Source organism: Elgaria multicarinata, chromosome 12 (genome assembly GCF_023053635.1).
Source record: "Elgaria multicarinata webbii isolate HBS135686 ecotype San Diego chromosome 12, rElgMul1.1.pri, whole genome shotgun sequence".
NCBI classification, from domain to species: domain Eukaryota; kingdom Metazoa; phylum Chordata; class Lepidosauria; order Squamata; family Anguidae; genus Elgaria; species Elgaria multicarinata.
In genome coordinates this window covers 32,970,540-32,980,743 of record NC_086182.1, presented here as the reverse complement: position 1 = coordinate 32,980,743, position 10,204 = coordinate 32,970,540, and positions in this window count along the sequence as shown.

The following is a 10,204-nucleotide window of genomic DNA, read 5'->3' as shown; positions in this document are numbered from 1 at the left end:
GGAGAGAGAAGGGTGCCTTCTCCTCATGCAGGCTTGTAAATAGCCAGTTGTTGGTGACAAGGAAGATAGCTTCTACGCAACCAGGCTAGAAAGCTTCATTTTAAGCTGGTTCTCATTCTCTCTCTCTCTCTCTCAGCCACAAATGTCTAACACAGGACCATGGGCAGGTGGCTGCATTAACTGCTTCAGCTACTGCTCAAACCACCCTGGAATATCCTGTCTTTTCTGAAAAGAGCTTCTTGCCAAGGAGACCTATGGCCAAACAAAATTCTCTGCTGGGCTGTGACCCCAAAGGCACGGTGGGGCCCTGCTGTGACTCAGCCCACTCAGGGAAATTCCAAGCCCTTCCTTAAATGTTCAGCTTTCTTCTCCTCCTCCTTCGAATCTCTGTATCTTTCTTCTTCTTTATGGAGATCTAAGAAAAGGAAGGGGGGAACCCCAGGCACGCTGGTATCTATGCTTAGCACCAATATGCTGCTCCCGATATTCTGGTCAAACGATGCCAAAGCACTGGGATGACTTGATAAGCACCTGGGCACTTCATGGGTTGTTTTCTTCTCAAAATAAAAGTTAGAGTTGAACACAGTAAGTGCATCTAAAGGTGTTAGATAAATGCTGGGGCCATGGCTCAGTGCTAAGTTCCCCTGCGTTGCGTGCGGAAGGTCCCAGGTTCAATTCCCGGCATCTCCAGGTAGAGCTAGGAAAGAATCCTGCCTGAAATTCTGGAGAGACATTGTTGCTGCCTGTCAGTGTCAGCAATATTGGGCTAGGTGGACCCAGGGTCTGGCTCAGTGCAAGGCAGCTGCAGGCCTCACGTTCGGCTGGTGGGGCTAAAGTAGAGCGGAAGATAAAATGCAATATCCTGTCCAACTGCTTCTGTTTCAGAGCACAGAGCTTTGTTCATCTGCTTTAATTAGGAAGAGGCTACAGCTCAGCAGACAATACCTGGAGATGGCCAGCCGCCCTCTGCCATCTGCGGGTTAAAAGATATCCTTGAGCAGGATAGGAGAAACCCCACGACAGCTGCTGTAAGTCATGGGGCCCCAGAGGAGTAGGCTAGACGGGCCAATGATCCGATGGGGCATGAAATGCAAAAGATAAAATAAATACAGTATCTATATAAAAAGAAGGCCGCTTTTATGCATTTCTCCTGTCACACAGTTCTTATGTGAGCAACGAAAGCACTGGAAGTAGACCCCTCTGAACCAAGTGGGACTTACTTCTGAGTAAAGAGGCACTGGATTTCTGGTGTAAGAGCGCGATGACCCATTAGCTGCTCACGTGACTCCAGTCTCTGCTCAACCCTGGCTTTGGCACGGCCTTGAGCGGGGAGGCCACCCTGGACTCAACACTACTGGGAAATGAAGGCCTCAAGCTAGACGTGATAGGCAGCCCTGTGGATTGACACCAGCGGTGTTGAGTCAAAGGGGGAGTCCACCCCAACCGTTTGTTGCAGGATTGTATCGCAGTCATCACCAATGGGGCACATGACGTTCACCTGCTCCCATGATGATCTCAGCTCTGGAATATCCCCGACTGCTTTTGTTTTCCCAGAATATCCTTGACTGCTTTGGTCTCTCGCTTCCATTCCAATGTTTGCAGTGTGCCCCACCCCCTTTGCGAGGTCATTGCTGTTCGCCACAAGTTTTGGGCTCAGCAAACAGCCAACCAGCTGTGAGGGGCACGTGCTTGGGTATCGGAGGTGTGTGGGAGTGGACCTGTCCGCCATTGCCTCATGTTTTGGATGGGTATTGGCGTGTTTTACCACCACGTGTGTGTGTTTAATACAAACATATCTCTTCACAGGAGCGCATATTCGATGGAGTTCCTATCCCCCCCATGTGTTGTTGCATGTCTGCTCTCATGCGCATGCCTCGCAAGTCATTAAAAAAAATATCTCTGCCCCGTAGCCACGTCATCTGCCCAGCAACACCCACTTCTGCTGATTCACGTGCGCAAGTGGCGTTAACGGGCCACATGTGCTCCCACAACAGCACAATTGTGGTACGTGTCAGCGCTGTGTGCCCCGTGAGTACCAATCGTGGAAGCAGGGAGCATTTGGAAGCATTCCTCTTCCATGCCGAAATGCCTGCAGGTTCTTGGGTCCCAATCTGGCCCAACAGTGTTCCCCAAATGGCCACCCAATCCTCCACCACTACAATGCGGCCCCCTCCTGAGCACATCTTTAAAATTAAATATGTCCCTTGGGTTGAAAGCGGTGTTATCCATCCCTTTATTCATTCCCAACAGTTTTGGCTAAGCCCACAGCTGAAGTGAAACAGGCTGGGGAGAAAACGTCTTACCGCAAAGACAATTTATGAATTATATCCCATCTTTTTTCCTCTTGGAAGGAACCCAAGGTGGCTTACACACTTCGTTTCATCCTCACAACAACCCTGTGAGGTAGGTTAGGCTGAGAGTCAGTGACTGACCCAAAGTCACCTATTGAGGCTTATTGCTGCATGGAGACCAGAACCCAGATTTCCTGAGTCCCAATCCAACCCGCTAACTACTATAGTAGGTTTGTCCCTAATTTGCCAAGACGCTGAACACAGAATCCTTCTGCCCACGCTGATGAGCACGCTCTACCACAGGGCGCTTCGTGGTTTCTTTTCTTTTAAATATTTTTATACCAGCCTTCAATTAAAAGATTTCCGGGGTGGCTTACAACAACTAAAAACAGTTCAATCAGCAAAGATTTGGGCAGATTAGATGCAGTCTTTCCAAGCAGGAGGCAGTGTGAGCTTCCGTTCATGTCCTCCAGAAATCAAGGGCTTGTCTTGCAAGTGCCATCGTCACCTGGGTCACGCTCTCTCGATCTGGACTTTCCATCTCTGCGTTGCAGCTGGGCATAGCCGATTTACTGCATTTCCTTCTGTCGTTCCCACAGAAAGCTGTTTAAGACAAAGTGGTCTTTTCTGCTTTTTTAAAAAGAAATTGCAGCCTGGAGCACTGGTTTAGAAGGACCCACTCTTCCTGGTCGTCTATGGCAGCTGAAGATTGCTTCCAAGTGATCAGGGAGAGAGAAAATTGTGGGGTTGGGTGGGTTTCTTTTTCTTTCAAACTACAAACGGTGGAAATAAAGTTGGGGAAATGCCGTTCTTGCCAGGCTGGGCCAGCAGTGTGTGTAAGAAAAAAAACTGGAGAGCATCACGGAGACATTCATGCAACAAGCTTTTTTTGTAGTTCTAGTTAGGATGAGAAGAGGGCAAAAGGTACGGGAGAATTTAAAACTTGCACCCTTGATACTGTGCTACATTCAGTATCAGAGGCAGCAAGTTTATATACACCGTTTGCTGGGGAACATAGGTGTGAGGATGTCTTGCACTCATGTCCTACTTGTGGGTGCCTGGTCGACAGCTGGTTGGCCACTGTGTGAACAGAGTGCTGGACTAGATGGACCCTCGGTCTGATCCAGCAGGGCTCTTCTGATGTTTTAGAGAGCCATCATGGAGGTCAATGGAGTCCATGGCAGATTGTGATTTCTTGGTGAGAAGTTAGTGAGGATTGCCAAAACAAATGCCATGGGCAGATCCCTTTGAGTATAACAATAGGTAGTTGGCAAGTCAAAGTATCTCATTTAGGGGTAAGGAAACCTGTAGGATCTCACAATACCACAGCCAATTGACAAATAGGCACCAGGTGCAAGGGAATAAATGGCACCAGCAAACAAAAACAGGTCCGCCGTGTTTTGGGGTACCCCCTCTCCCTGCTCCTATTCTGCCTTGCTGAGCTCTTTAAGCCAACGCCACAGTTGTGTGGATAGGTAACATGGCCCCGGCCCGCTCTAGCACCTTTGCTCTTCCTTCTGAGCCGATGCCTTTCGCTTATTTTACTGTCTACCAGTTTTTAACGCTCAGGTATTGCTAACCTCTCTTATGTCCATCTCTTGCCCAGCCAGACTTGATTTCATTGCAAATTCACCAGCTGAGGACTTGGAATTTGCAGGGGGGGGGAAGGGGGGCAGAGCCAAACGCTGCTCTTTGTCCTAGTCTTGTTTTGTGAACATTTGTAGAATGTTTTCCACAGCTTATGGTCAAAGAAAATTCTGTTAAAAGACCAAAAAAAAAAAACATGTCTGCACAAAATAAATCCTTAAATTGTTGAAAACCTCCTCTGAACTGAGTCTTTCTTGAATGATTTAGATCAGCTTTCCCCAAATGGGCATTCGCCAGATGTACTGCCACATTCCTAGCCAGAATAGCCATCTGCAAATATGGAGCCACCACTGAAAAGCTCATGCCTTGTGCCTGTCCGGCCTAACCTCAAAGCATGACAAGCATATGAGCAAGGCCTCCATAACTTGCATTGGATATAGGTGGTCCTTGAAGTTATTCCCAACTAAAAACGAAGTTTAAATGGGCATAAATCAGACATCAAGTATAATAACATCAATAAGCCCTGTTAGAGAACACTTTAACCTCCCTGGATATACCATCAAATACCACAGGGTGAGCGTTCTAAAGAAATTGAAATCGGGGGCTTGTCTGGAATGTGAGATTGCAGGACAAGCGCTAAAGAAATTTTGTTGCATTAACTAGGGACTCAATAGAGACTATGGTTTCTATATACATCATAAACGACTTCTGTGGTTTTTAACTGTTGCTTTAAGAGAATGGAATGCTTGCTGTAGATCTTACCTGTTTAACTGTCTTTTCAGATTCAAAGCCTCTATTTCCGCTTACAACATCTGATGAAGTGGGTTGTAATCCATGAACGCTCATGCTAATTCATTAAAAAGATCTGATGCCCTAAAACAATCTTATATGTGTGCTACGCTTATCTCTTTTCACAGGTTTTCCTATTTTCAAAGGTTACCTATATTACCGTGTTTCAAACTGCCCATTACAAATCCTTAATTGAACATCCAAACAAGATTTAGTGCATTTATATTGCATTTTTATACTACCCCATAGCTGAAGCTCTCTGGGTGGTTTACAAAGATTTAATACACAGAACACTAAAAACAAATATACAAAATTTAAAACCATGAAAAGCATAAAAACAGATTACATACAATATCCATCTATATGATACTTGCTTCCTCTTTTATCCTCTCAACAAACTGAGGAAGCTTCAAGCGGCAAGCAAAAGAACTCCATATTTGAACCCAGGCCTACCTAGTTCTAGTTTCACACCCTAACCACTAGAAATTTGGCTTTCTACATTTGGCTGCTACCGTGTTAACCATATACTGCCAGTGCCAAACCCATTCAGAGCATCAGACTCTTTATCTGCTTCTATTGTGGTACGTGTTATAACGATATCATCAACATACCAATACAAAATGACATCGTGATCAATACAGTGTCTTTCAACAGAGTTACGCAGTAGCCAGCAATGGGACCAGCCAATGTGAACCGCCCAGAGAGCTTTGGCTATTGGGCGGTATAAAAATGGAATGAATAAATTTATTTATTTATTTATTATTAATTACATTTCTATACCGCCCAATAGCCGGAGCTCTCTGGGCGGTTCACAAAAATTAAAACATTCAAAGTATAAAACAACAGTATAAAACCATAATATAAAATACAATACAAAAGCTCAACCAGATAAAAACAGACGCAATGCAAAATTACAAATTTAAAACACCGAGTTAAAATTTATTTATAGACTGTTAAAAATGCTGGGGGAATAAAAAGGTCTTCACCTGGCGTCTAAAGGCGTATAATGTAGGTGCCAAGCGAACCTCCTTAGGGAGCTCATTCCACAGCTGGGGTGCCACAGCAGAGAAGGCCCTGCTCCTGGTAGCCACCTGCCTCACTTCCTTTGGCAGGGGCTCACGGAGAAGGACCCCTGAGGATGACCTTAGGGTCTGGGCAGGTAAAATTTCCTATTGCCATGATTCTGTGAAAAGTATTCGCCATTACAGTAGAAAAGATGACGCTGTAAACATACAGTTATCAATCTATCAATGTCCTCAACCAGGAAGCCATAAAACAATGAATCGAGTGAGAATTCTCCTTTTAAGAGTTCTGTCCAGCCAGAACTTACACCTCCCTTACTCAAGCTGGTATACGGTGTTTCAACATCAAAGTAGAAGGCAGCTTAATCCAAGCCACTCTCTCCTTGAAGAACAGTCTGTGGTGTGCCTTGAAATGGTAATATCTGCAATTGTATCGGTTCACATTGCTGGACAAGCAATGCCCATTGCATTGGGACTCAGTAGTGAAGCGCAAGGTGGGGGTCATTTTTGCAGCAGAAGCCTGAATGTGTGGTTGGACCTGTATAATCTAATTCTGGGGGGACCAGAACAACTCTGGGTAGAAGCAGGGACAATAAACTTATAAATAAATAAGTTAATCTATTTATACATTTATAGGTCATCTTTTGACCTCAATTGAACCCCCTAAGGCAATTTTGTTTCTTTTCCTGCCACCCAATTCCTCCGTCCCATGGATTTCAGTAGATCTACGCTAGTGATGCCTGATCAACCTCGCCCATTCTTTCCAGACCCCCTGTATTTAAGCAGTGGAGGCTGGTGGCTCTGATATCAGTGGGGCGGTGGATCCTCTCCAGGTTTCAGTTAGAACCAACCAGAACTCTGAAAGGCGCCGTGCAAGGGGCTCCTCGAATATCAGGGGAGGGGAGGGGAAGAGAAGGCTTGCAGAAACGGGGTGTCCCAGGGCGTGTGCAGAGTGCATTTCTATCCCACACCGAGTTAGCCCATCAGCCCTCGAGTATCTGAGGAGGGGGAGAGGAGAAGGCCTGAGTCTCCCTGCGGTAGGGCTTCTTCTCCCTGCAACACCGGCCATCTTCACGTCCCACCCCCCCGCTTCGCCTTCCACGCGCGCCGCCCGGGCCGTTCTTGCCACGCGAGACGGCGATTCCGGGCGGCCGCTCGGCGTCAGCTGCGCCGGGATTGTGACATCAGGGGCCGGCTGAGCGGCTCCATGGAGCCGGCCGGGTTCGGCTCGTCCCCCCCGGAGAGAGCCAGGTGAGTGCGGGGCGCGCCCCGATCCCCACCCCTAAGGACGGGCAGGCGGGGCGGGGAGGCGCTCCCCTTCCCCCGGGGTAGAGACGCCAACCCGCCTCGGGAACTTACTCCGGAGTTAGCGCCTCCTTCCCCCTGGAAGGCGCCGAGGAGTCCCGGATCCTCTGCCCGCTTCCCGCGGCCGGGTCGGTGTGCATCCGTGGCGTGGAGAACCCGGGTGCCACCTCGCGCGCGCGCCCCTGATGACTCCCCCCTCCCCTTACCCCGGAGGTCTCTGCGAGGTTGCACACTTGCCAGTTAAATACAGTGGTAAAGGTAAGCAAGGTAACCAAGTGAGGAGAAGTGGCTATTATTATTATTATTATTATTATTATTATTATTATTATTATTTCTTATTATTTCTTATTATTATTATTATTATTATTATTATTTATTTATATAGCACCATCAATGTACATGGTGCTGTACAGAGTAAAACAGTAAATCGCAAGACCCTGCCGCATAGGCTTACAATTCTTACCCGCCTCTCCATATTGATCAAGGCAAGGAACAACAATAAACAATAAAATACATAAAACTGAATTAAAACATAATATACATTGTTAAAAACATCCTGAAAAACATTCTAAAAGCATCTTAAAAAGACTAGAACAGCCTTCCTCAACCTGGGGCGCTCCAGATGTGTTGGACTACAACTCCCAGAATGCCCCAGCCGGGGCATTCTGGGAGTTGTAGTCCAACACATCTGGAGCGCCCCAGGTTGAGGAAGGCTGGTCTAGAAGATCCATTTTATTTATTATTATTATTATTATTATTATTATTATTATTATTATTATTATCTCTCTGTTGCCAAAGGAGATGTTTAATTTCTAAAAAAAAGAGGTGCCGGGGCTCAGACCTGCGTCAAGGACCTTTCTATCATTTCTTTCTCTGTGTGTGTGTTCTTAAAGAAGGGGCGTAGCCAAATATGGTAAGGGGTGCTGGCAAATAAAGCACATTTATAGGAGGAGGGATTATGCACTGTAGCCCCACAGATCAGAAGAGGAAAAAGGGACACCCATTTCCCTCAAAGCTTTCACTGAACCCAACGGCTGACCAGGCGGACTGACGCTGCGTCGTTCTAGGTTATCCGAGGCTTGTTTAACCCTCATGTAACCCAGGTTCATGTGTGCCACGGCTTGCATATACCAAAAATAGTGGCTGGCCCATACCACAGCACCACGCAGGTTAATTGACCCACAGTGGGCCTGTTCAGACAACACGCTAAGCCATGGTTCAGCCGCTAACCCTTTTGCGGCAAATGATTAGTAAGCATGTTTAAACCGTGGTTGTGTAGCCACCACGGTTAGGAATGGTTGACATGAAGGGGCCTACAAGGCCATCGAGTCCAACCCCCCTGCTCAATGCAGGAATCCACCCTAAAGCATCCCCGACAGATGCTTGTTCAGCTGTCTCTTGAAGGCCTCTAGTGTGGGAGAGCCCACCACCTCCCTAGGTCACTGGTTCCATTGTCGTACTTCTCTAACAGTCAGGAAGTTTTTCCTGATGTCCAGCTGGAATCTGGCTTCCTTTAACTTGAGCCCGTTATTCTGTGTCCTGCACTCTGGGAGCATCGAGAAGAGATCCTGGCCCTCCTCTGTGTGACAAGCTTTTAAGTATTTGAAGAGTGCTATCATGTCTCCCCTCCATCTTCTCTTCTCCAGGCTAAACATGCCCAGTTCTTTCAGTCTCTCTTCATAGGGCTTGGTTTCCAGACCCCTGATCATTCTGGTTGCCCTCCTCTGAACACGCTCCAGCTTGTCTGCGTCCTTCTTGAATTGTGGAGCCCAGAACTGGACGCAATACTCTAGATGAGGCCTAACCAGGGCCGAATAGAGAGGAACCAGTACCTCACATGCTGAGCCATAACATTTCACTCAAAATGCTTCAACACCATGGCTTAGAGTGTCGCCTGAAGAGGACAGTACCTTGTTGTGATGTTGCTTCCAGGCCCTGTTTCTGAGCTGGAGACCAGTAGCGTGACTGCACCTGTGATGTGAAGTTGGAGCTGTTGTTACCCCAGGAGGGATGATCTAGGGTTTGTTGAATCCTCCCCTATTATTGCAGGCTGAGTCACTGCTGAGAATATGTCCTACAGCAGGACCACGAGAGCAGCAATTGAACGCCTTCCCATGCCTCAACACCCCATGCTGTAACTCTTGTGTGATGTTGCCACGTGGGTATTTGTAGGGTGTTCCCTAAAAGGGCTTTCCTGGTGTAGATGTCCATGGCGGACCCTTGCAACCCTTCTGGGAGTTTTCCAAAAGGGTTAAAGCATTTTCTTGCTCTATTCTTTTTAAAATAAGAGAAGTTCTGCCTCTTTCCTTTCATCGCTTGGCACTTTCCAGCTGCTGGATAAAAGACGGAATGGAAATACGTTTTGTCATCACAACAGTCTGGTGAGGCAGTCAGGTTGCTAATGCTCCCATTTTACAGATGGCAGACTGAGAGATATTATCTGCGCCTCAGGGTCATGCGAGGTAATCAAGGCGGTGCGTTTATGCGTCTCTCATTTCCTCATTCTCTCTGCATGAACGTGGCATTCGGCATAATAATATTATTATTACTTTTATCATTTCTTAAGTGCCTTTTTTAAAAAAACAACACGATGAGGCTAAATAACAAGGTAAGACATTAAACACTCACGCACACAAGAGCCAATCTAAAAATAGAGACTGCGTGCAGTGCTTGGTATTCTGTGACTAACTGATTTAATCTTTTTCTCAGCCTTCTAGTCCTCATGGCTGAGCTTGATTTCAAACTCAAAGGAATCCCATTCCTCGTCTGTTTCTCTCCAGGACATCCTTGGGCTCACCACAGTTCCTGTACTCATAGTTCCCATTCAAAACATCCTTCTTTGTCCTCGCGCCCCAGTTTGGCCTGCGGGTCCTGTTCCTCCCACCCAGTTTTCTATCAGTTTATGCCTGCCTCGGCCCCTCGTGCGCTGCCCCTTTAAGCCTTCCCGGTACTGGAATGTGAGAAGAGCTCCAGCCGTCCTGTGAGGTCAGATAAGACACTATATTTATCTAGCTGGTAACCTGAGCTGTGAATTTCTGCTGTGGATTACACCACCACAGGGCTCTTTCCAGCGTTCGAGTTCATTCTGCACTTGGAGAAGTTGCGTTGCTCTAGAGCTTTCTCGTGCCCACCACCCAAATATATCTGCCTTACAAACAGGTTAGTACCTTCTGGCTCGTTTATAATTTACCTTCTTCCTTCCTTCCTTCT